Raw genomic sequence first — 26462 nt, 5'->3', positions numbered from 1 at the left:
GTTTTCTTTGGACACAAAGGAAACTAAGATCAATACATACCAGAATGTTGGAAAGAGAAGAGTATTATCTGTGAAACATGCTGAAGGCAGTTTTATGGCATGATCATGCATGGCTGCCAATAGAAGTCAGTCAGTAGTGTTTATTGATGTTAGGATTGCTGGTAGAAATAGCAGGATGATTTCTGAAGTGTATACAGTACTGTCTTTTCAGAATTCAGCCAAATGCTGCAAAACTGATAGATCAATACTTCACAGTACAGGTAGACAATGAGCGAAAACATACTGTGAAAGCAAACCAAGTGCTTTTCAACACAAAGAAGTGGAATATTCTTCAAAAGCCAAGTCAATCAACAGATCTCAACCGAAATGGATATGCATTTCACTTGCCGAAGACAAAACTGATGCCATAAAGTCCAACATACAAGCAACAACTGAAGACAACTGCAGTAAAGGCCTGGCAAAGCATCACCATGTTAAAAACCCAACATTTGGAGATGGCCATGGGTTCCAGACTTCAGGCAGTCATTGATTGTAAAGGATTTTCAACCAATTATTGAAAATGATCATTACATTTATGAAACACATGCCATGCATGTTTATGCTAATTTGTCCAAATACTTTTGAGCCACTGAAAATAGAAGGGACCATATATAAAAATGTCTTTTCTAAACAGCTCATAGAATATTTTTGTTAAACCTCTAGAATTGAAGCTGAAAGTCTATACTTCACATCACGTCTTGATTGCTTCATTCATACAGTCAACCATTGTGGTAGCGTATAGAACTAAAATTATGAAAATGGTGTTATTGTCCAAATACTTATAGACCTGACTGTATGTGTCAGGTAGTAGTGGCTTCCCACGTTCCCTGACCCCCACAACACAGAGGAGAGGCACTATGCTACATATGATCTTGCACTCTCAGTTGTGGAGCACAGCCAGATACTCTTGAATGCAGGTGGTGGGGTCTAGCTGTGTCATATGGGAGGTTGCTGTACCAGCTAGTGAAGTTCTGCAGTATCATGAGTGCATATGTATGAGGATGATTAGCGTAGTCCAATGTGTGTTCATGTGCACAAATTTATAAGGTGATTTGTGAATTAAAAGGGTATATTGCATAGAAATGTGCATACGCCACATTTTATAAATCTGATTTTTTTTTGGTGTTTGCATTTTTTTCTCTGTATATTTTCACGCTTAGATCCATGCAAAGTTTTATAAATGAGGCCCCTGGCCTGTGTTTCCTTTCTCTGTCTGCCTTGTTCCATTTGTGGCAGAATGATGGGGATGGTGGTTGCAAAACTGAAATGTGTGATGGAGGAGGGAGAGAGTAGGGCTGTGTGGTTATATGGAGCTGTTTACTTTTGTTTTAGCCCTATTTGATCTTTAAAAGAACAAATGTGATTGTGTAATTTTTCTTGTTTATTTCTGGAGAAATGTGGAAAGCTTCAGCCAGCATCATGTGGAAGGTGAACATGTTTCACCAACGCTGCCTGTGGCAGTGCATGCACATTCGATACTTCAACCACATTACCAATGAGGAGGTCTTTGAAGAAACAGGTAGCCAAACCTCAGTATGATTATTGCACCCAACTGGCTACATCTATTTGTACACGTGATCCTCATGGAAGATAATCATATTCCCAAGAACACGGTCCGATGGGTCCTACCTGGAGGCTGACGTGGCAAAGGACAACCACAATTGACCTGGAATCGAACCTTCATCAACAACCTCAAAGTCCTCAATGTCTCATGGGATGAGATTGAAGACCTCTTCCTTGATCTCACTCGATGGAGAGCCCTTGTCACCCAATACGCCATTTAGCATAGGTGGAAAACAAAAAAGTCAGCCTCGTTATACTGTCCACTGGTACTTGGTACTGTTGCTTGACTTCATTATCAGAGTTTCCATATCCTCAGGGTCACATGTTGTTATAACCCCACTATATGATTTATGTATTAGGGAAAAGCAAAATTTCTGGAATCGGTCAGTGGCATGAAAGTAGAGTGTAGTAATATTAGATACCACATGTCTACAGTGTTGTTAATCATTTCACCAAATGCCCTTATGCTGAGTTGATCGAGTTTATCCACACTTAACAGATTTGTTTATAAAGAGTTTGTTCCCCATGAACAGACTGTCAATTGTGACATTACATTGAACTGAGGAGGCATCTATGGGAAAGCAGCAGTAAAAAGCATTGGGAGAAGTAACGTAACCAAAAGTGTATTTTGTAAACATGATAACACTCCTGCGCACGCCGTGTTGTCAGCCAAAGAGTTTTAGGTACCAGGGCGGTCGCCCCCCACGTGGTCTGGGGAAGGCGTAAGCCCTCTTCCGGTCCTCTGGGGCATCCCTGCTGGGTTGCCCCCCCCAGCCACCTGCAACAATATATATATATATATTATATATATATATATATATATATATATATATATATATATATATATATAATAAAAAACAACAGTATGTACATTTATTAAATAATGTATATACTTCTAAATTATTTCTTTTCCTTAACTTTAAGTTTATTTTTCCCCCCTCCATATAAATGTATTTGCATTTAGATTCCTTGGTTGACTGCCATTGATTTTTGAACATGTCTTATACAATTATGGCCGAAATTATCGGCACCCCTGGAATTTTCTCAGAAAGTGCACCATTTCTCCCAGAAAATTGTTGCAGTTACAAATGTTTTGGTATACACATGTTTATTTCCTTTATGTGCATTGGAACAACACAAAAAAACAGAGAAAAAAAGTCAAATCTGACATCATGTCACACAAGACTGAAAAACTGGGCTGAACAAAATTATTTGCACCCTCAACTTAATATTTGGTTGCACGCCCTTTGGAAAAACTAACTGAATTCAAGCGCTTCCTATAACCATCAACAAGCTTGTTACACCTCTCAACTGGAATTTCCGACTACTCTTCTTTTGCAAACTGCTCAAGGTTCCTCAGATTTGAAGGGCGCCTTCTCCCAACAGCAATTTTGAAATCTTTCCATAAGTGTTCAATCAGATTTAGATTCGAACTCATTGCTGGCCACTTCAGAAGTCTCCAGCGCTTTGTCTTCAACCATTTCTGGGTGTTTTAGAGGTATGTTTGGGGTCATTGTCCTGCTGGAACACCCGTGACCTCTGACGCAGACCCAGCTTTCTGACACTGGGTCCTATATTGCGGCCCAATAACTTTTGGTAGTCTTCAGATTTCATGATGCCTTGCACACAGTCAAGGCATCCAGTGCCAGAGGCAGCAAAACATCCCCAAAACATCTTAGAACCTCCACCATGTTTGACTGTAGGTACTGTGTTCTTTTCTTCATAGGCCTCATTCCGTTTTCTGTAAACAGTAGAATGATGAGCTTTACCAAAAAGCTCTACTTTGGTCTCATCTGTCCACAAGATGTTCGCCCAGAAGGGTTTTGGCTTCCTCAAGTACATTTTGGCAAACTCCAGTCTGGCTTTTTTATGTTCTGTGTCAGCAGTGGGGTCCTCCTGGCTCTCCTGCCATAGCGTTTCATTTCGTTCAGATGTCGACGGATAGTTTGAGCTGACACTGTTGTACCCTGAGTCTGCAGAACAGCTTGAATATTTTTGAAGTTGATTGGGGCTGTTTATCCTCCATTCGAACTATCCTTCGTTGCAGTCTTTTATCAATTTTTCTCTTCCGTCCACGTCCAGGGAGATTAGCTACAGTGCCATGTGTTGTGAACTTCTTGATTATGTTGTGCACAGTGGACAAAGGAACATGAAGATCTCTGGAGATGGACTTGTAGCCTTGAGATTGTTGATATTTTTCCACAATTTTTGTTCTCAAGTCCTCAGACAATTCTCTGCTCTTCTTTCTGTTCTCCATGCTTAGTGTGGCACACTCAGACACACAACAGAAAGGCTGAGTCAACTTTTCTCCATTTTAACTGGCATCACGTGTGACTGCTATATTACCAGCACCTGTTTCTTGCCACAGGTGAGTTCAAACGAGCATCATATGCTTAAAATAAAATGATTTACCCACAATTTTGAAAAGGTGCCAATAATTTTTTCCGGCCCATTTTTGGAGTTCAGTGTGACATGATGTCAGATTTGGCTTTCTTTCTCTGTTGGTCCAGTACACATAAAGGAAATAAACGTGTGTATACCAAAACGTTTGTAATTGCAACAATTTTCTGGGAGAAATGGTGCATTTTCTGGGAAAATTCCAGGGGTGCCGATAATTTCGTCCATGACTGTAAGTTCAGCCATTTCCCAATTGACACGCTCAGGTTTACAGTCAAACAATTTTGAGTTGTTTCCTTATTTATAAGAATTTCCCTATTATAAGTGCTTGGTTTTAAGTCAGAAGTACTACCTACTAGATATATGTTAGTTATGAAAGGCTTGCCAAAACAGTGCAATTTGGTTTTAAATATTTAAAATCCAAATTTATATTGAAAGTGGTCCACAGACATTGTGTCATAGACATGTATATCTCTCCATATCACTAGATCTGTTTTGTCAGGGATTCGCAATGATTCTGATGAATCTGTCACTTTTTAATTTTCCAAAGAAATTGTTGTCTTTTTATATGCAGTCAACAAGAAAGTGTATATTTTTCATTTATAAATGTATTATTTTGTTTCTGTCTTTGACTTGATTCTGCAGTTAGTGGGCTCATTAGCTATTAATTTTAATGATCACCAATCTCATATAAACAAACAATTTACTTTTACAGAATAAAAGTGAAAAACCAGCAAGTAAACATTGAATATGGGTGACTGTGTCATGCCATCTGACAATCTGCTGACCTTCCCTCCCTGCAGGTGGTTTCCAGAGTCGGCACGCTGGCTGGCTTTAAACAAGAAGCCCGACCAGGCAATACAAATCATCAAGAAGGTATCCAGAATCAATGGACGAGCCAAAGAGGGGGAAGCGATCACAGCTGAGGTGAACATACTGTTAGATTTCACAATGAAACAATACATGTATTGCACTACAATTCTTCGATAATGATAAATGAGGCCAAACCAACTTGATTTTACTAAAGACACAACTACTGCCACAAGTACAACTTTGATTTTAATACAAACAGAAATGAAGTGTAGGGGACAGGACTACTTTAAATTCATGTGCCCTCTGACTAAACTGGCATCTTTTAAAGTTCTTTAACATAAACCCACAGATTTAGAATTTCTGGAAATAGGATAATAATAAATATATAAAAATATGAAAGACATCTTTTACTTACTGTATGCTCTGCTTAAATACTGAAATTCTGTGCAAATTTTTGTTAATCTGTTTTATAATTGGATTGTAAAATAGCTTTCCAGGTGATAATGTCTAATGCCTACAATGTGAGAGCACTTTCTTTACCCAATTTAATTTGTTTTCCTAGGATGCCACAGTAGACTTTTGGGTATTCTAAATAGTCAGGCGTGGCATCGTACAGGAGTGGCCACTGTGATGGACTGCTGCCTTGTTTCCAGTGCTGTCTGGATAGGCTTCTTCACCCCCATCCTGACCTGGATTATGGTCCAGAATGTTAATAGTTTCTCTACTGAACTACATATGATAATCCCCCAAGGCTGAAGTTAAATTATCAAAAACACAATTCTTTTACAATTGAATGTGTTAATAACACAATGAATTGGAGAAATTACTATGACAATTGCTACTAGTGTGTGGTTGACTGAGTGTGTGTTTGTCCTGTGATGGACTGGCACCCTATCCTGAGCTTGTTCCTGCCATGCACTCTCTGCTAGGTGGGATAGGCTCCTGCACCAAAACCGCCCTAAACCCAACCGCCCCGCCTCACCTCACCTCACAACCTTGTTCAGGACTAAGCAGATAAGAAAATGACGGACTGACTATAAGGAAGGTGTGCCCAAAAATTGACCAGGAAGTTACTATCTGTTTATAGTTTGCATGTCCTCTCTGTGCCACTTTGATGGTTTCTCCAGGTTATTTGCTTTTCCTTCCATGCCTTAAATTCTTGCAGGTTTAATCAATTGGTGATTCAGGGTGGATTGTTGTCCCTCAGATATCTTTCTTCTTCATTTTTGGTTTTCTACACTTATTCATTGTATTTTGTTTTTTGTCAGTAGCTGATGGCTCATTTACAGAATAACTGAAGTGTTTGTGATTAATGCTGTGTTTCATTTACCTTGGAAGTCAATTGTCTTGAGGTGGGAATGACAGCACACCAGAGTTAATTGCATTCCAGTAAAAAGTTAGGAAAACAAATATTGATTCCTCCAGTGGAACCTTTGTTGTGCTTGCTCGTTTGGAATAAATAGCAATTAATAAACATGCTTTACACAGTATTTTGTGCATCTAAAACACCATTAGAGCATGTCTACAGATAGAGGTCGGACAGTACTGTGTGGAATGACTCTTTTAACAAGACACAAGGGAAACAGAAGTACTAATGAGAGGTATGAAACTACAATTTTCACTATAGTTCACGGTGTAATTCATCATTTTGGATTGACATCAGACAAACTCGGATTTGACAGACCAGCCCCAAGTTTCCAAGTTGGAAATCTGACTTAATGGGGCAAACTGGGAAATTCCAACTTCCTACTTCAAATGGAATGCAGCATTAATACACAAGACGAAAACAAGTTTTGATAACTTTGTGAAATATCATTTGTTGTATTTACCAGGTATTACTGATGCATATGCAGAAAGAAGAGATCCAGGTCAGTAAGAAAGCATACACGGTTTATGACCTCTTTGCTACTCCAGTGATGAGGAAGATTACAGTAAGCCTCATGTTTATTTGGTATGATGGCCTTTTGATGCATTAGTCTATACTGCTGGTGGCATTGCGATTTACAATGTTGTTCTAATCACTAACTAGCATATGATCAAAGCAAAGCTAATGTTTGTGTTATTTCTGAATGATTATGCTTTGATTACTTTTATAGCAATTTTGAGGGCTAGGGGACCGTGCAGCGGTTGTGTTGCACTCTTAATGGCCTTTGGACCTGTGTTTTACATTTACAACTGCAGTGTCTCCCGACTAGCATTTAAATGCTCAAGCATTGCAATAAAGAAAATAGTTCCATAAATAAATAATCCAAAAAATTATGCCATTAAACCAAATTCATGTACCAGAGTGTTTAAAATACATACTCCAATGAATGGTAAAATCCAAATCGGAAAGTTAAAACCGCAGATGTTCTTTCCTTCCCTTTCTCTAATCTCGTCAGGACTCGTGAGTGCAATCCGCCAGTTCAGCCGGTACCCACGGACCTGGAGCTGCCACCTCACCTTGGTCACCACAGCTCCTTTTATGCTGTGCCATCTCCCAGATGTCTATATGTTGGGACAGCCTCCTTCAATCAATTCTCTTAGCCTCTCTGCCTCTTGACATCAGCTACTGAGAGAGTGTTCACCTCTTGTTGCTCCTCCAGCTCTCCATCAGGATCTTCATGAAGTAATCAGCAGTCCGACTGCTGCCCCGATTTGTCCTCTTTCTTTATCTCTCTCAAAACACAGCGCTCACTCTGTGTTTTGGTTTTGTTTCTTTTCTTTTTACTTTTCCTGATTTCTCTCCTGCACTTACCCTACTCCCATTTATTCTAATAAAAATGCTCTCAGCTGGTATCTTGAATGTCATACTTTATTGGCCTACAATCACTAATTATCACTAACGCACACCAGTACTTAGTATCCTGCACCAACACAAGATTGAAAACAAGGGGACATGCTGCTGCTGAAAAGGATAAACAGCTAAAACAATTCTCATGATTTACATCTCCCTTACACCTCTTTCCACAATTGGACCCATGTGAATGAGTGTGGGTGTATGTGTAATTGGGTCTTGCAGTTTTCTCACATCTTACTTAAAGTTAGTTGGTGGCTTTGTCATCAGTAACTGAATTTTAGTTTTGGATTTCTTCAATTATATACTGTATTTGTTATTAGTGGTTTAATTAAAAACACAACATTATTTGTAACAAAAGGAGACAAAAGATCACAAAAGAGTTGTGGCACCAGATGGCAAACCCCATTTAATTGTTGGTAAAATAACAAACACAAATTAACAGCAATCGACGATAATGTCTTTCCAGATGCAAGTCCAAGACTGAACTGAAGCAATATTGTGGTGAGGTGGTTATAAAGCAGGGAGGCAGGAAGAGGTGGGCTTAGGTGAATGGAAACTGGAAGTGATGTCAGAGGTCTTTGGGCCATCAGTCTTCTGGCCTGTCAATGGAGGAAGGGGAATGTCATTGAAAAATGGAGCCAACCACAGACTTCATTGCAAAATTCAATACATTTTTCTAAAAGTTCGAGTAGTATCCACTTGCAGAGCCACAGCACCATACGTCACCGGAGTTGTAGACCCGCAGTTACAGACCCGGAAGAGGCGTCACCTTCGTTTCAGGACTGACTTTGTAAAATTACTTTTGGAAGGTTTTGGCAGGTCTCGGCAAAGCCCAGAAAGTACCCGTTCAGAAATTAAGTGATAAAAATGAGAAGGGAAAAACAGTACATCAAACCAAATAATACGCATCATTGTTTCTGCCATCACGTTGTCTCATACATCACACTAAACAATACGGATCATTTCTGTGAAATACACTATTAACATTTACGTTGTGTTCGGGTCTGTGGGAACCATTTAACATGTCGACAAAATTAAAATCATCAACATCTGTGTTAATTGAAAACAGTTTTTCGTTTACATTCATAAAATGAAATATACAATATTATTACAATGTTTGCACCACGTTAGAGTTTAGTAAAACGTTAATAATAAAAGTTATTACATTTTTTTAAAATATACTGTACAATGCATATGTGCAATATTGTTCTAAACCAATTTAGAATAAACATCTAAGCCAATCTTTTTATATTTTCAAACATGTATGTGAACAAAACGGCAATACATATTCTACACTGAATTATGCAATATATTAATTGCCTTATATAGAACTACTCTAATTTTTGTCACTTATTATTACAAATGATAGGTCATCAAAAGAAAAAAAAATACCAATACTAATAAGAACACAATTTATTTATATAGCACCCTTCCTATGCCAAAAATTCAGAAAGAACAACAGGACCTGTATAACATTGGCTACAAATAATTTCTTCAATAAATAAAGATAAATACAGGATATACAAAACATTCAAACAGAAGAAAAGACAATAATCCAGACTAAAATACAACATACTGTATAATACTACAAAAAAATTTTGAACAAATAAATTGTGATAAAAATTCAAACCCTGAGTACCTGGACAGATAGAGGGGGTAAACTGGAAGAAGGGGCAGAATGTCAGGTCTGTTTAATGTCTTCCTAAACTAATGAGTTAAAAAAAATGAATGGAGTCAGCTGATCTCATTAAATTTGGGGGGGGGGGGGGGTCATTCCACAGTCTGGGCACTATATAGCTGAGGTCCCTGCTGTCACCCACAGAGTGCAGGTTAGTGAGGGGCACAGACTGAGAGGACCTTAGTGGACGGGTGCAGGTGCAGCAGGATGGCTGTGATATGCTCGCTGCTGTTGGTTCGTGTCAGGACTCTTGCAGTTGAGTTTTGAATCAGCTGGAGCTGTGCTATATGATTATATTATTATAAAATTAAGATAACTTAGTTATTATATTATAAATTAAGGCATGAGGGTTGCCCTGGATATGACATAAGATACATAGTGTCTGACAATGGGTCCAAGGATTTCTTCCCAATTCCTAATGGCAGTCAGGGTGTCGTTGTCTAGCCTGTAGAGGTCTGTGCATCCCTCCATGCATATGCCTCCCCTGACCATCACTGACCCACCACTAAAGTGGTCATGCTGAACGATGTTGCAGGCAGCATAACGTTCTCCACAGCTTCTCCAGACCCTTTCACATCTGTCATGTGTGCTCAGGGTGAACCTTTTCTCATCTGTGAAAAAACCACAGGACACCCTCAGTGGTGGACCTGCCAATTCTGGTATTCTATGGCAAATGCCAATCAAGCTCCACAGGGCCCAATAGAGAACGTTGGGCCCTCAGGCCACCCTCATGAAGTCTGTTTCTTTTTGTCCAAGGTCAGAGACATTCACACCAGAGGCCAGTTTGCTGAAGGTCATTTTGTAGGCTCTGCCAGTGCTCAGCCTGTTCCTCCTTGCCCAAAGGAGCAGATACCGGAGGGTCCTGCTGATGTGTTAAGGACCTTCTATGAGGGGCCCTGTCCAGCTCTCCTAGAATAACTGCCTGTCTGTCTCCTGGAATCTCCTCCATGCCCTTGAGACTGTGCTGGGAGACACAGCAAACCTTCTGGCAATGACACGTATTGATGTGCCATCCTGGAGAAGCTGGACTACCCGTGCCTCCTCTGTAGGATCCAGGTATGGCCTCATTTGCACCAGTAGTGACACTGACCATAGACAAATGCAAAACTAGTGAATAAATAGATGAGGGAAAAATGTCAGTGGCCTCCACCTGTTAAGCCATTCATTCCTGTTTTGGGGTCCTCTCATTGGTACACCCCCCCCCCCCCCACCAACCCGTGCACCAAAGCAGCTGAAACTGAACAACAGGCCCTCTGCTACTTAACTGACCAGATCAATAGCCCAAAAGGTTCATTGACTTGATACTATACTCTCATTCAAAAGGGTTCCTTTAACTTTTTTGAGCAGTATATTTTAATGTAATATTGTGTTTTTATAAGTCACTACACAAATTACTGAAATACACTCAATAATAGTTTTGGTTGCCTCACACTTCAGTCCTTCACAAATGCAGTAGTTTACAAACATCGTATTTTAATTTCACTTTGAGAAGCATGAAAGATAATTGTGGTGAATCTCAACTTATGATTACATTTTTACTACGTATATACTATTGAGGGAATTTTTTTTTTAAATCAGATGGTCACTTTATTTTAACACGAAATGTAAATAACCTGTTTACTCATTACCCTATTTTCATTTTCTACACAATACTGTAATAACCGTACAATTCAGCAGGCTAAAATAACACAGACACACAAACACACTCACTATGCATTCATATTACAGGTGCCGTCATTGGTTCCCCTGTGGACTGGGCTGTACATGGTGGGATCTTTGGTACTTGTCATCCCAGTAGCATGTGAGGTGTCACCAATGGTTTACCCTGCTCCTCAAGATGGCTCTGTCTCCTTCTCCCTGTTCCAGTCTCAGTTCAAGGTTGTCGAGATGACAAATGTATTTTTTTGTATTTTCAACATACAGTAATCCCTCCTCCATCGTGGGGGTTGCGTTCCAGAACCCCCCCGCAAAAGGTGAAAATCCGCGAAGTAGAAACCATATGTTTATATGGCTATTTTTATATTGTCATGCTTGGGGTCACAGATTTGCACAGAAACACAAGAAGTTGTAGAGAGACAGGAACTTTATTCAAACACTGCAAAACAAACATTTGTCTCTTTTTCAAAAGTTTAAACTGTGCTCCCATGACAAGACAGAGATGACAGTTCCGTCTCACAATTAAAAGAATGCAAACATATCTTCCTCTTCAAAGGAGTGCGCATCAGAGAGAAAGAGAGAGAGAGAACAAAGCAAACAGTCAAAAATCAATAGGGCTGTTTGGCTTTTAAGTATACAAAAGCACCTCACCCCCTCCGTCAGGAGCAGAGAAAGAGAGAGAGATAAAAACAAACAATCAAAAATCAATACGTGCCCTTCGAGCTTTTAAGTATGCGAAGCACCATGCAGCATATCGCTTCACGAAGCAGCTGCATAGAAGGGAGCAACGTGAAAGCATTTTTAGACGAGCGTTTAAAAATTAAATTGCAACATAACTGAACTCCTGCAAAGTGACACTAAAGTGCAACTTAAGAAAACAAGCTCCTCTTCAACTATTTCTTGGTGATGATCTCATCAGACCTTCTTTTACAGCAAAGAATCTTGGTGTTACTTTGATTCCTCCTTTTCTTATTTCACCCATGTAAGCCATATTAAGAACCTTCCACCTGTGTCACATTTCTTATGTTTGCTCATTCCTCTCCTTTTCTGATGCTGAGAATCTCGTCCCTGCTTTTATCACATCCCGCATTGATTATTGTAAGTCACTACTGGCAGGTGCCACTTCTAATCTTTTAGCACAGCTCCAGCTGACTCATGGAGGGACGCACAGACCTCTACAGGCTAGACAAAGACACCCTGACTGCCATTAGATATTAGGAAGAAATCCTTGGACCCATTGTCAGACACTGTGCATCTTATGTCATATCCAGTGGCAACCCTCATGCCTTAATTTATAATATAATAATTATCTTAATTTTATAATAATATAATCGTATAGCACAGCTCCAGCTGATTCAAAAACTCAACTGCAAGAGTCTTGACACCAACCAACAACAGCGAGCACATCACAGCCATCCTGCTGCACCTGCACTGCTCCCTGTGTCTTACAGGATTTCATATCAAATTCTGTTATTGACCTGCCCACTAAGGTCCTCTCATTCTGTGCCCCTCATTAACCTGCACTCTGTGGGTGACAGCAGGGCTCTCAGCTATATAGTGCCCAGACTGTGGAATGACCCCCCCAAATTTAATGAGATCAGCTGACTCCATTCATTTTTTTTTTAACTCATTAGTTTAGGAAGACATTAAACAGACCTGACATTCTGCCCCTTCTTTCAGTTTACTCCCTATACCTGTCCAGGTACCGCAATTATTTATTTGTTATTTGTTCAAGATTTTTTTGTAGTATTATATGTTGTATTTTAGTCTGGATTATTGTCTTTTCTTCTATTTGAATGTTTTGTATATCCTGTATTTATCCTTTATTTAGTGAAGAGATTATTTGTAGACAATGTTATCTAGATCCTGTTGTTCTTCCTGAATTTTGGGCATAGGTAGGGTGCTATATAAATAAATAGTGTTCTTATTAGTATTTTTATTTTTTTTCTTTTGATGGCCCATCATTTATAATAATAAGTGACAAAAACTAGAGCAGTTCTATACAAGGCAATTAATATATAGCATAATTTAGTGTAGAATATGTATTGCCGTTTTCTTCACATACATGTTTAAAAATATTAGATTGGCTTAAATATTTATTCTAAATTGGTTTAGAACAATATTGCACGGTACATTTTAAGCAATGTAATAACTTTAATTATTAACGTTTTACTAAACTCTTAATGTGGTGTAAACATTGTAATTATATTGTATATTTCATTTCATGAATGTAAACGAAAAACTGTTTTCAATTAACACAGATCTTGATGATTTTAATTTTGTCGACATGTTAAATGGTTCCCACAGACCCAAACACAATGTAAATGTTAATAATGCATTTCACAGAAATGATCCGTATTGTTTAGTTTGATGTATGACATGACATGATGGCAGAAACCCTCTGAACTTCACAATGATGCGTGTTATTTGGTTTGATGTACTGTTTTTCCCTTCTCATTTTTATCACTTAATTTTTGAACAGGTCCTTGACCCATTACTTTCCAGGCTTTGCTGAGACCTGCCGAAAACTTCCAAAAGTAATTTTACGAAATCAGTCCTGAAATGACGATGACGTCATTTCCAGGTCTGTAATTGCTGGTCTACAACTGCAGGTCTACAACTGCGGTGACGTATGGTGCTGTGGCTCTGCAAGTGGATATTATTGAAAATTTCAGGCCTGAAGTGTAAACTGTCAGGTGGGACCACCAGGGGGTGTTGCTGCACCCCAAACCCCATTCACATAGGCATAGACACAAGTCCCGATTAAAATAAAGGGTTTTATTCTTTTAAATACCTTCACAAACAGGTTCTCAGAAGGCATACAGCATACACAACACGATTCTCCAGGCTTTTTTTTCTCTTCTGCTCCTCCAGGCAAGCTTCGTCTGCTTCTCTTTACATAAAACCCTAGAGCACTTCCAGTGTCCTGATACTGTGGATCAGGAGTACTTCTGGGTATGTCTGTAGCCTAGCAAAGTAGGTCTCATAAGATGCTTCAGTGCCCCTTGGGGGCACCACAGGACCTAATGGGGCTACCCATAAGAACTACAATTCCTGATATGCCCTGTGGGTCTCCATGGCGGTACCGAAGTCCAGGAAGGCTGCCACCTGGGGTACTGGGGGAAACAATGTCCTGAATAAATTGTCTTCCCCTGTCCTTCCACGCTATTGCCATCCCTGTTCTGCTCTGTTTGGGATGCCAGTCTCGGCATGGTGTCTCTCACACAGGTATGGCAAAGAAAATAAAACTAAAACCAGATTTTTCTCTAACTTAAACTAAATAAAACAAAATACACACAGACATATTTAAGTCAGTATGTTCAGACTTGAAAAGAGCTGTTTATTGGACAACAATATTATTATCGAAGGTGGAAATCATTTAATCTTTGATGGAATCAGGTACCCATATTTAAAAATGAATTGCTTAAATAAGCTATTATAATTATTGAAATTAGTACAATAGTTTTAGGTTATTATGTTAAAAATAATGTATGTATATAGTTATTATATGTATGTTCCCTTAAAATACGAATTAGGATTTATTCTTTAATATGTAAATTGTACATGTAAATACACATTCATAGACTGAGGTGCACAAACACCAGTTATTCCAATAAAAAAGTACCATCTTAGAAGTTCTACAACAAACCAAGGGATAGCTAAGATCGTATTTTTGTATGTCATCCTTTACCCAGGTGTGCCACCAGCTTTTCCTATTTTGGTCTCATTATGGTCTTCAGAAGTTTACCTTGAGTGTCTATTCTGGTGCAGCTCATATTTGCCCTCATTGAAATCCCATGTAAAACTGTCAGTTCTCTAATGATGATGTTTCTTGGCCGACGTTTCACGCAAAAAATCTGTGCTGATGGTCCCGGGTTGCCTGGTCCTGGTGAATACTTTTCTTCCTAACGGTGAGAGAATTTAAATTTTGCTTTGTATTTCCAGCGCCTTAATCTGTTGTCTCCAGGAAGCACTTCCAGGTCAGACAGGACTATAGTGATCCTTGTATTGTCACTATCCGAGTACTCCCCCTGGTGGCACCCACAGATCCTGACAGGAAAAGCCCATGGGGGTCACTACTTCTTTGATGCCCTACAGGTGCCCATAATGGGGCTTGCCAGGCAGGATGCTGCCATCCAGTGTACAGGGGGTAACTCTACTCATAGCAGGCAGTGACCCACTGTGCTGTCCTTGCCTGTGTCCAAGTCCATCCCAGCTGCTGACAGTGGCTGTTAGAACGCCAGCCCTGCTGTAATGTCCTTCCACATTTGTTTCCCGGCACGAAAAGGACATATCGTCATTCCTCCATGACCTTAATCAAAGCCTCATAAATGTACTTAATAAAACAAATAATACTTTTAGGTATAGATAAGATCTTAGGACAGACTTGTTCTACACTGAGAAAAGATAAATATTTTGTTAACCATTAGTGGATACTTGGATAGTGTTTAATCCCAAAAAAAATGAACCAGAATAACTAGGGATCTCTACGTGCAAGTTTTAAATAAATAAGGACAAAGAAAACGTCTGTACTAGCAGGGTCCAAAGGTGAGAAAGCTGAGTCACTGGTGAATACTCTCCGACTTCCATTGGTCCAAGAGGTGTATCAAGGAGGGCATAAATTAAGGCTAATAAAGAAGCCCAATGTTGCTACCATTCCATCCATCCAGAGCCCAGGCCAGAAAACCAATCAGCTTACTAAGGACAAAGAGCCACCTGGCAGTCTAAACATGCTGGATTTTTAGACTCCTAACAAGGGCAGGCACAGTAGCGCAGTGATAATGCTACTGCCTCGCAGTAAGGAGACCAGAGGTAACGTCCTGGGTCCTCCCTGCATGGAGTTTGCATGTTTTTTCCCTTGTCTGTGTGGGTTTCCTCCCATACTCCAAAGACATGCAGGTTAGGTGGATTGGCCATTTCCTAAATTGGCCCTAGGATATGGTTAGGATGTGATGGGACTGGCACCCCATCCAGGGTTTGTTCCTATCTTGCTTCCCTATGCTAGTAGGGGATAGACTCCAGCACCCCCCTCGCAACCCTGTTCAGTACTAAGCAGGTAAGAAAATGACTGACTGACTCCTAACAAGATGAACAGTTCCCTATCCACGATGTCTTGGTATTATGTTGTCACACTCATTTGCTTCCTTTTGGTCATACGTAGGAAATTTAACTTAAACTATAATGACCAAATAAAAGATTAAACTTTCCTCTCTTGCTTATCTTGGCACTAGTATCTTGTTTCCTTGAGTCATAGATGTAAAAGAAAGAGGAAAGTACCACTAGCAGACCAGACTAGGATTATAGCATAAACATGCAAGGATAATAATGGGGATTTGGGACCCTCTGTTCAGGGCCAGTCTAAAAGTGAGAATAGGGTCAGCCTGGGACCCTAACAGGAAAAAACACCAGTTTCAGTTGATGGTTATCAGGTTTAAGTTTTAAATTTCGTTCTGTATCTTCTGGTTTGCTTTAGATTTTGATGTCTTAGCTGTTTGTCTCTCTCTTTGTGATCTTTTTGTTCTTTGGGTTGCTGTCTTTATTAGTTTATTTTATTAGAATTTAGTGTACTTTTCCTTTTTACAGTGTCTAGTTTCCTTCTCTCATTTCTTTTTCTTTATTTTTAGTTAATTTATTTCTGCATTTCTTGTTCTAGTTTTCCTTTGGTTTTTTGATGTAATTTGTGCTCACAAGCCATTATTTCTTTTATTACTCACTTCAGGTGTGATACATGAGGTTGTTTTAGGTTGGATATTCAGTAAACTCCTGAGAAGAATACAAAATAAATTATCAACATGCATAGTACACACAACATTTAAATTAACAACTAAAACATCAAACAGTGCAAAGACAGACTCAGGTGAAGGAGGCAGTGGGGCCAGGTAGTTCTATCATATCATAAAATTATTTCATACACTTTTTTGACTGTATTATTTCACATTATGCATATAATGTGTTAAACTCTCTTTTTGGTATATTTATGTATATCTACTTTGCTAACCACACAGAGCTGCAAACAGTGAGAAACTACTCTGGCAGTAATTGCAAAAGGACTGTTTGCTTCCTGCTTCAAATGTGTCTACATGTATACCAGTGAGCTCTATCCCCACTATCATCAGGTAAGACAGGATTTAGACTACAACTGGCCTCATTTTGGGTAAGTCCGCTGTTATTATGACAATCTTTTATTATTTACTGGCTGTGCTACACATATATGATGGGCTGAAATCTAAGCAATCAATATAGACCTCAATGTTAACATTTTAGGTGCACCATGTACTACATATAGACACTTGCCAAAGTGGATTAGTTATTACTATTTTTTTTTATTATGAATGAGAAAAGGCCTACCTTTAAATCAGTCAATGCAGCTATTACTAGAACCAGGCAGTAGTCAAGATAATAGAACTTCTTCTACTCAGACATGGCTTACAATCATGGATGGATGTTTTTTTTCAGTTCACTACCTAACAAAGTCAATCAAAAACTGTAAAACTTTATTTAAAAACAAAAAAGCAACAGGTGTAATATTTTGTCATGTTTTAAGTTTTAGTAGGCCTGACTATCTTAATATTATAATTATTGTTACATTTTAGTTACATAGCACCTTTATCATACCTAAATTGGATACTAGTGGAAACTGCAGTTGTGGCGAATGCAACACAAGCTTTGTTTCCATCATATTTGTCAGAGGAGAGAAATGTGTTAAGGTGTTTGCTGTGATGTTGCAATGGTTACCAGGGCTGACTTACCGCTAGGCTGTGTTGGTTGCAAGGACCCAAAAGAGACATCCAACAGAGAGTCCTCCTTTAACATCTATGTGTTCAGATCTGCAATTGTAATTGATAAAGATGGTAGTGGGGGGGTCCATCTTGGACATCAGTAACTTTGTGTTTTGCATATGGATTTGAAGAGTGAGGGCAGCGCTCCCCCTTGGAGAATCAGCCTTCTTTGCTTATAAAATGATGTTATGATGCACCTATGCCAAGATCTGGCCCATGATAGTTACCACTGTGGCCTCACAGACAGAGTTCTCATTTTAGATCCCACCCTGGTCACTATTTTCCTGCAGTTTCACTCAATAGCTTCTTCTCATATCCCAACAAGATGTTTATTATGATGTTTATCAGGTCCTGCTTGAGTGAATCCCCATCCATGTTTGTTTCCTGTCTTGCTCCTGGAGCAGACCTTTTCAAGTTTGTATTAAATGAGGCAGGATCCGAATCACTGAATGAAAAAGGGGCACTGCAACAGGAGGCAAAGAACTGGAAAGAGCTTCAGTGAAATGGACAAAATAACAACACAAACACCATTTATTTCTGTTGCACATTTTTGTACACAGGGTGCAGCTTAAAGTGTTTTAAAGGATGGCAAAGAAATAGTTACAAGGAAAGAGAAACTAATTAAATTAGGTAAGAAAACTAAATAAGTATTTCAAAAAAATAAATCAATACAAGCTTACAGACATAGATATACTTAAATTAGTAGAAAAACATAATATCAAATTGTTAATGTCTAAAGATGAATCCGACGATATGGTCAGATGTCCAGGAAGGCAGAAAAAAACAACAAAAATAAAGATGACACTTTACCTACCTGTAGAGAGTCGATCAGAATGCATTTGTGTATGTACTTTAGATGCATTGTCTTTTGTTTCCAGTGAAAACAAATTAGTATTATGCCATGTGCGCTTGTTTTTTTTTGGTAAATGATAAAAGAGGTTGACTCCAAACCTGCATTTCTAATATTCCTGCAAATCTACTGGTTATATATGACTCCAATAACTTTGCACAATAACAATAATAATGATGCTATATTTTTGCAGACAGACTGGAATCGGCTTTGCCTCGACCCTGGCCAGTGTGGGTTCAATGACGGCACCTTTAGTGATGATGCTTGAAGATTAATTCTCTTCCCTTCCTGGCCTCACATACGGGCTCTTTCCTATAATTGCGGGCTGCTTTGTTTTCTTCTTGCCAGAGACGCTCAATGTGCCCACTGCCAGACACCATTGATGACGTGGAGGCACAAACAGTATGTATGATACATTTGCAAATAAATAAAAAAGATGTTTATGAATGAAGCACTCTGACCTCTTATAGATCTTTCCTGACAAACCACTTCTACGTAGATAGTATTCAACAAAAACATTTTTCAAGAAGATATGGACAAAAAAAAGGAGTAATCAACTACAAAGAACATTGGCATATCTTCAAAAAATGAATAATTTAATGCTATATATGTAATGTATTATATATTATATATATATCAGAGGTTCTGAAACTCGGCCCTGGGGACCCACTGTGGCCGCAGGTTTTTGTTCCAACCAGCTTCTGTTTTTAATTGAACTCCTCAGCTAATTAAGTGATCTGTTATTTCCCCAAGTTCTGTGTTTTGAAAACAATATAGAAATTAGAAAAACTAAGGTTTGGGAAAAAAAATGTAAATATACTAAGCAGTTATATGGGAATTATGTATTTTTTTCCTTTAAACAATATTAAAATCTTTGATTTTAATTTTACTTTTCCAGGGGGGTATTTTCCGTACGTTGCTTAAGTCATCCGAGATCAGATACCTCATTTTGGATGAGTTAATGCCAGTGAAAACTCATCCGGGATAAGTTGGTTTTTCAAATGCAGCCATGTAGGAGATTAGTCTAGCTGGATCTAATCATCCGAGATAAATGGCGTACGCCTGCGCTGAATGAAAAGTCCATATATATTGAGTCTAGAAAACATGATCAGCAAGACTTTGATAGGCTGTAACAAAACGACGAAAGAACGGGCGTATTTTTTTCACACAAGCGGTGCAGGACCTTTCATTTGAAGGAAATGAAGAATTTCAAGATTTAATATGCACAAGGGATAACACTGCAAAGCAGCCCAAACCAGAAAAGACGGCTGGCAAAAAGTGACCGACAAATTAAACGCTAAGTAGTGTGCATTGTACTTACTGAATGCAGCGTTTCATTTTCCTATGTGTCAGATTAATTATTATTTAATATGTCATAATTTCCAGATCAAACGTGAGAACATGGGAACAGGTTAAAGTGAATATACTTCAAACTGGTAAATATTGGTATATAACTATTTAAAGAATTGTTGACATAAATAATCATATATAATATAAAAAACATTAATTTTTAAAGCTAATAAGAAGGCAGACAAGCAAAAAGCTGGTGGAGGTCCACACAGTCCAGACCTAAACCCATGCAGAAGAGTTGGCTGTCCAGCAAAATGCCCATCGCCCTGTTTCTGAGGGCATTCCACGGGGAATCTCCTCCTCAGAACCAGTGGCAGGATGCAGTGGTCACTTCATTTCAGGTAAAGAATGGTCATTGCATATATTTGTCCTCAATGTGTGCCATAGGTATGTTCCATATAGCCCTCTTTTTTTTGTTGGGTTAGTTGCAGGGAATGTCATATCCCTAGAACTTGTGTCTGACCAACGAGATATTGACGAAGGTCAAATATTTGATGAAGACACTGTGTCTGGATTATTCATCAGGAGGAGAGGTACATTTTCCAAATAATGTGTGATCAAACTCCATTCTGATCAGTCCCATGTGCCCCAATCACATTTGGAAATCCTGGGTAATGAGAATGTTAGGCTGATTGTAAGATTTTTCATGGAACTGTGGGTGTTTTTGCCTGTGTATTACCTACCTGCAATGGCATGAAACACCTCTTTTATTGTCTGCACACGCAGGTGTCCAGGAAACACTATGAAAACCCGAAAGGAAATATTTCAGAGCCAAACGGAATTACGAATTGCCTGCAAACTGCACTTTTAGATAGATTTTCTGCATCGCCTACAGTACTGTATATTAAAAAGTGCTGCTTGTAAAAAACCTCAAAGCATTGCATACTGCCTGTGTGGTTGTGAGAGCCCGACTTCACTGAGTTTGACTTCGAATATGAGGTGCTAATAAATCTTTGAGGTACAATATTCCCCCTCGGCTAAAGCAGTATATTTCGAAAAGAATTTCCTCCGGGAGCAATAAAGGATCTTGCCGACCGCGCAAAACCCTCTCTATATAAAATTCTCTTCTTATAATTTGCGCACCGATATCAATTGGTCGCTCATTCATGAACGGCGAAGCCACAACTGAATGAATTCCATGCACGGACACTGATTAAGTGTGTGTGTGTGTGCTAATCCTTGTTTACATAGAACAAACCTGCTCCGAGCAGGTTTGAGGATTTGGATGTGCTGCTATAACAACACATCCAGCAATAGTTTCGAAAAACCGACAGATCCAGGATCATGCCAAATCGTCAACAATTACATCCGGCTAAACGAGTAATCCACGTACGAAAAATGCCCCCTAGGTGTTCTAATTGTTTAACTAATCCATTATTTACTAATTAGTGGGTCTGACGCCAAAGTAGTTGCAGCCTTTGATTATTCAGTGTTGTTTGCCCGGGTGTCTGCTCTGCTCGTTTTTAATTGTCATTATTAAGGTACAATGAAGGGTGCAAACCACACAGAGAAAGGGCAAAATATAATGAAATAAACAAAAGAGAGCTGAGCAAAATAATCTATAGCAAAAACAGAAACATTTCTAAATGTGTTTTAAACGTAAAAATTATGCTGCTGTGCTTTTCTGAATGTACAATAAGAGAAGAGGAAATAAATACCAGCTAATTAAATGAGATCAGTGTTATTTGTTGTCACTGATTATGAATCTGGTTGAAACAAAAACCTGCAACCACAGTGGTCCCCCAGAACAGTGTTTGAGAACCCCAATATATACAGTAATACCTTGTCACCCTTGATGCCCACATGCACACATTCTGAGAGTATAAATCGGCCCTTAAGTTGTGCCTTTTGGAACCAAATACTGATGTAGGGTGAGGTATTACTGCTGAAATGATCCAATTTCTTTGGCATTTCAGTTTTTCTTCTTGTTATTGGCACTAGTGGGAATGAGGCGACTATGTAGACTTGGACACTAAAAGCACAAAATGTATGAAAACTTTAGTCTGTGAAATGATGTCTCTAAATGATACACGCCCAGGTCTTTAGGTGACATGGTCCAGCCTCTGATTCGGGTAATAGTCGCAATAGCCTTATTTAAAAATATTCTTGTTGATTAGGAATATGCCTTGGAAGAGCCACACCTTTTGTTTTTTATCAGCTGATAAGAAATTTCACCACAATTTTTATCTTGTCTTTGTTTGCTTCTTTTAGGAAAAAAGAAAACTTGAATGCAAAGACAGAAATATTACCTGCTGAAAATTTGACAGTGGCAGTTCTGTCTACTAAACTCTGAAGATACGTCTATTTTTGGTTGAAACCACACTCAGCAAGTCTTACAAATGTATTAAATTACTAGATGAAAATGAGTTTATGAAAGGAAAAAAACAAGTGAATGTGAAGACTTGCTGCATATTGCTATTATAAATTGGAAATAGAAGATACAGTATAGTTAAAAGTATTTTTCTTTACGGGTGTACTCTCTTGTTTGCTTACATTGCATGGAGGAAGGTGTTTCGCAGGGCCAGAACAGATGGGACCAAATCAGACATCTTTCTCTTATCTGACTTGAGTCCGTTTTATGGAAGACTCACTCACAGAGCTGGATGCCACAGAGAGGAGCAGTAATGCTCTTTCGAAAACAATTACGAGCTACAGACAGGGCCAGCTCGGGCATTTTTGCTACCCTCGGCAAAGCTTTACTTGCTCCAATTGTATAACACCGTCTGTGGCATAAGAGATTCATAAATGTGGAATTATTTATATTTACCCTTTGATAGTATTACCTGTGTTTTCTCTTGGTAGAGTAATATATTGCTCTACTTTCCCCTTTTGTATTATGTTTTTTTTGTATTATTAATATTGTCAGAATGCCTCAAATCTCCCAGACTTACCACTTTTTCTAAGGTATTATAGTATATAACTTCTCCCCACCTTCCCTCCTACATCTATAACCTCAGGCAATTAGGTGTAGTAAAAGACAAGCAGGAGTTAAGTTACAATTTAAACAATGCATTATTGATAATATTCATAAATAATAACAATATGCAAAGTACATTTGAATATTGGCAACCATACAACCTGATTGAATAGTGATGTGTAGTTTCAGGCGGCGAACAGACTTGTTAAGTTACTTAAAAATGCCTCTAGTTAAGGCATCATTTATGGTCAGCTTTCTTCAGAACAGGCTGCATGCCTGTCTCAATATGGCTGCCGAGCTCTGCTCTTCATTCTGTTGTCTTTTTCAGTTCATGGTGTGAGATGCTTCTTCATCAGATGTTAGTAAGAGAGAGAGAGGGTGAGATAAAGCAAGCAAATTTATGGGTTTTCTGTCCAACCCTTACAGCCAATAGGGCGTCATGGTACTTAAAGGCTTTTGATACAAGCCAATTCCAAACAGCCATGCTTCAGACCAATGGGGCAAAGAACATCTTAACACCTGCCATCCCCTAAAATCATATGTTTAAGGTAAATCTTGGCATTTAGGCAGCCTGGCTTTGTATGGGAGTTGAGAGACTTCAGAGAAACATTTACCAAACTTGTTTCAGGCACTTCCCCCAAATCCTGCCATAAAATTCAAAGAGACTCAAGTCTGCAGGGGTTGTAAACATGAATGCTTCACACTAATATTACATTGCTTTGCCTAAGTTACAAATAAAGACATACAAAATATTTATCAACTTACAGTATATGCTAAATCTCACATCACAACAACCTGTATAACATTTTCTTTGTAAGCTGGTTCTTAAGATGGATTATGAACTGATGAATATAGTCACATCGATATATGCATTTTATGCTCAATATAGGTCTACATCTGTCTGAATGAAGGTCAAAATGCTTGGTAAATGATGCCAAAGGAAATGCAAGTTTACTACAGATAGTAAGTAAATGAATGTAAATCTGACTTATATTTTAAAACTTAGTATATTTTATTTTAAAAATGTGTAAACAAAATATAAAAATATAACGGCATAACAAAAAAAAATAGGCTAATTGCTTGACAGTAATTTCATTTTATAAACAGAATTCCAGATTTAAAAAGTAAACAACAAAAATTATATATTTAAAGTTATTTAAATCTATAAAAATACAAATTACTGATCTTCAAAACTGCCTTTTTTCTCAACCTCATATTTGCAAATTGATAGATAGATAGATAGATAGAGGCAACCCAGCCACAGGGAATGCACAAACTAATATGTTTCTTTGTGCCAGTCCTAAGCCTGGATAAATGGGGAGTGTTACAGTAATCCCTCGCTATATCGCGCTTCGCCTTTCGCGGCTTCACTCCATCGCGGATTTTATATGTAAGCATATTTAAATATATATCGCGGATTTTTTGCTGGTTCGCGGATTTCTGCAGACAATGGGTCTTTTAATTTCTGGTACATGCTTCCTCAGTTGGTTTGCCCAGTTGATTTCATACAAGGGACGCTATTGGCAGATGGCTGAGAAGCAACCCAACTTACTTTTCTCTCTCTCTCTCTCTTGCGCTGACTTTCTCTGATCCTGACGTAGGGGGATTGAGCAGGGGGGCTGTTCGCACACCTAGATGATACGGACGCTCGTCTAAAAATGCTTAAAGATTATCTTCACGTTGCTACCTTCTGTGCAGCTGCTTCCTGAAACGACATGCTGCACGGTGCTTCACATACTTAAAAGCTCGAAGGGCACGTATTGATTTTTGATTGAAAAACAAACTCTGTCTCTCTCTCTCTCTCTATCTCTCTTTGTCTGCTCCTGGCGGAGGGGGTGTGAGCTGCCGCCTTCAACAGCTTTGTGCCGCAGTGCTTCGCATACTTAAAAGCCAAACAGCCCTATTGATTTGTTTGCTTTTCTCTATCTCTCTGACATGCTCTGCTCCTGATGCGCACTCCTTTGAAGAGGAAGATATGTTTGCATTCTTTTAATTGAGACGGAACTGTCATCTCTGTCTTGTCATGGAGCACAGTTTAAACTTTTGAAAAAGAGACAAATGTTTGTTTGCAGTGTTTGAATAACGTTCCTGTCTCTCTACAACCTCCTGTGTTTATGCGCAAATCTGTGACCCAAGCATGACAATATAAAAATAACCATATAAACGTATGGTTTCTACTTCGCGGATTTTCTTATTTCGCGGGTGGCTCTGGAACGCAACCCCCGCGATGGAGGAGGGATTACTGTACATCAGGAAGGGCATCCAGTGTAAAATTTTGCAAAAAAACAATATGCGGACAACAATACAGATTTCAATACGGGATCGGTCGAGGCTCGGGTTAACAAAGGCCACCACCAGTACTGTTAGCCAACAGGGTGCTGGGAGAATTTTGGCTACTGTTGGCTGAAGGAGAAGAAGAGAGGGAAGGATAGGATATATATATATATATATATATATATATATATATATATATATATATATATATAAAATAAATGGGAAGAAAGGGCATTAAATTCACTTTGAACTTGGTGTGGTTGTTGGTGCCATATGGACTGGCCTGAGTGTTTCAGAAACTGCCGATGTACTGGGATTTTCATGCACAACCATGTCTAGGTTTTACAGACCATGGTCCGAAAAAGGGAATTTCTGGCATTTCTCTGGTGAAAAAGCCTTGTTGATGGGCAATGGCCAGGCTGGTTGGAGCTGACAGAAAGGCAACAGCAACTCAAATAACCACTCCTTATGTCAGAGGTATGCAAAAGAGCATCTCTGAATGCACAAGACATCAAACCTGCAAGCAGATAGGCTATAGCAGCAGGAAACCACACTGGGTGACACTCCTATCAGCTAAGAACAGGCAACTGAGGCTACAATTCACATGGGCTAACCAAAATTGGACAATAGACATTTGGAAAAAATATTGCCTGGTCTAATGAGGCTTGATTTCTGATGCAGGGTCAGAATTTGGAGTCAACAATAGGAAAACATTGATCCATTCAGCCATGTATCAGTGATTCAGGCCTGTGTGGGATATTTACCTGATACACTTTGGGCCCCTTAGTACCAGTTGAGCATCATTTAAATGCCACAGCCTACCTGAGTATTGTTGCTGATCATGTCCAAACCTTTATGACTACAGTGTACCCATCTTCTGATGGCTACAGTGTACCCATCTTCTGATGGCTACCTCCAGCAGGATAAAACACAGTGTTGCATGCTCAAATCATCTAAAACTGTTTTTTTCCAACAAGACAATTGTTCACTGTAATCCAATCACCTCCACTGTCACCAGATCTCAGTCCAATAGAGCACCTTTCGGATGTGGTTGAGATTCGCATTATGGATGTGCAGCCGACAAATCTGCAGCAACTGGGTGATGCTATCATGTCAATATGGACCAAAATCACTGAGGAATGTTTGCAGCACTTTGTGGAATCTCTTCCATGAAGAATTATGTCAGTTTTAAAGGCAAAATGGAGTCCAACCCGGCACTAACAAGGTGTACCTAATAATGTGGCCGGTGAGTGTATGTATATATGTGTGTGTGTGGTTTATATAACTAAATAACCATGCAACACACCGCTGCTTTGAATGATAAGGGTTTTCTGTAATTTTCAATAATTTCACAAGTTTTTCACATT

At 39.0% G+C, this 26462-nt stretch overlaps 1 pseudogene; it reads left to right on the top strand.

Annotated features, from left to right (window-relative positions):
* The window catches only part of LOC114647133 (solute carrier family 22 member 6-A-like), a 91980-nt pseudogene that overhangs the window by 42590 nt on the left and 22928 nt on the right, over positions 1-26462 (top strand).

The sequence above is a fragment of the Erpetoichthys calabaricus genome, chromosome 1 (genome assembly GCF_900747795.2).
Source record: "Erpetoichthys calabaricus chromosome 1, fErpCal1.3, whole genome shotgun sequence".
In the NCBI taxonomy this organism is placed as follows: Eukaryota; Metazoa; Chordata; class Cladistia; order Polypteriformes; family Polypteridae; genus Erpetoichthys; species Erpetoichthys calabaricus.
This window is presented reverse-complemented; position numbering and strand designations above follow the sequence as displayed.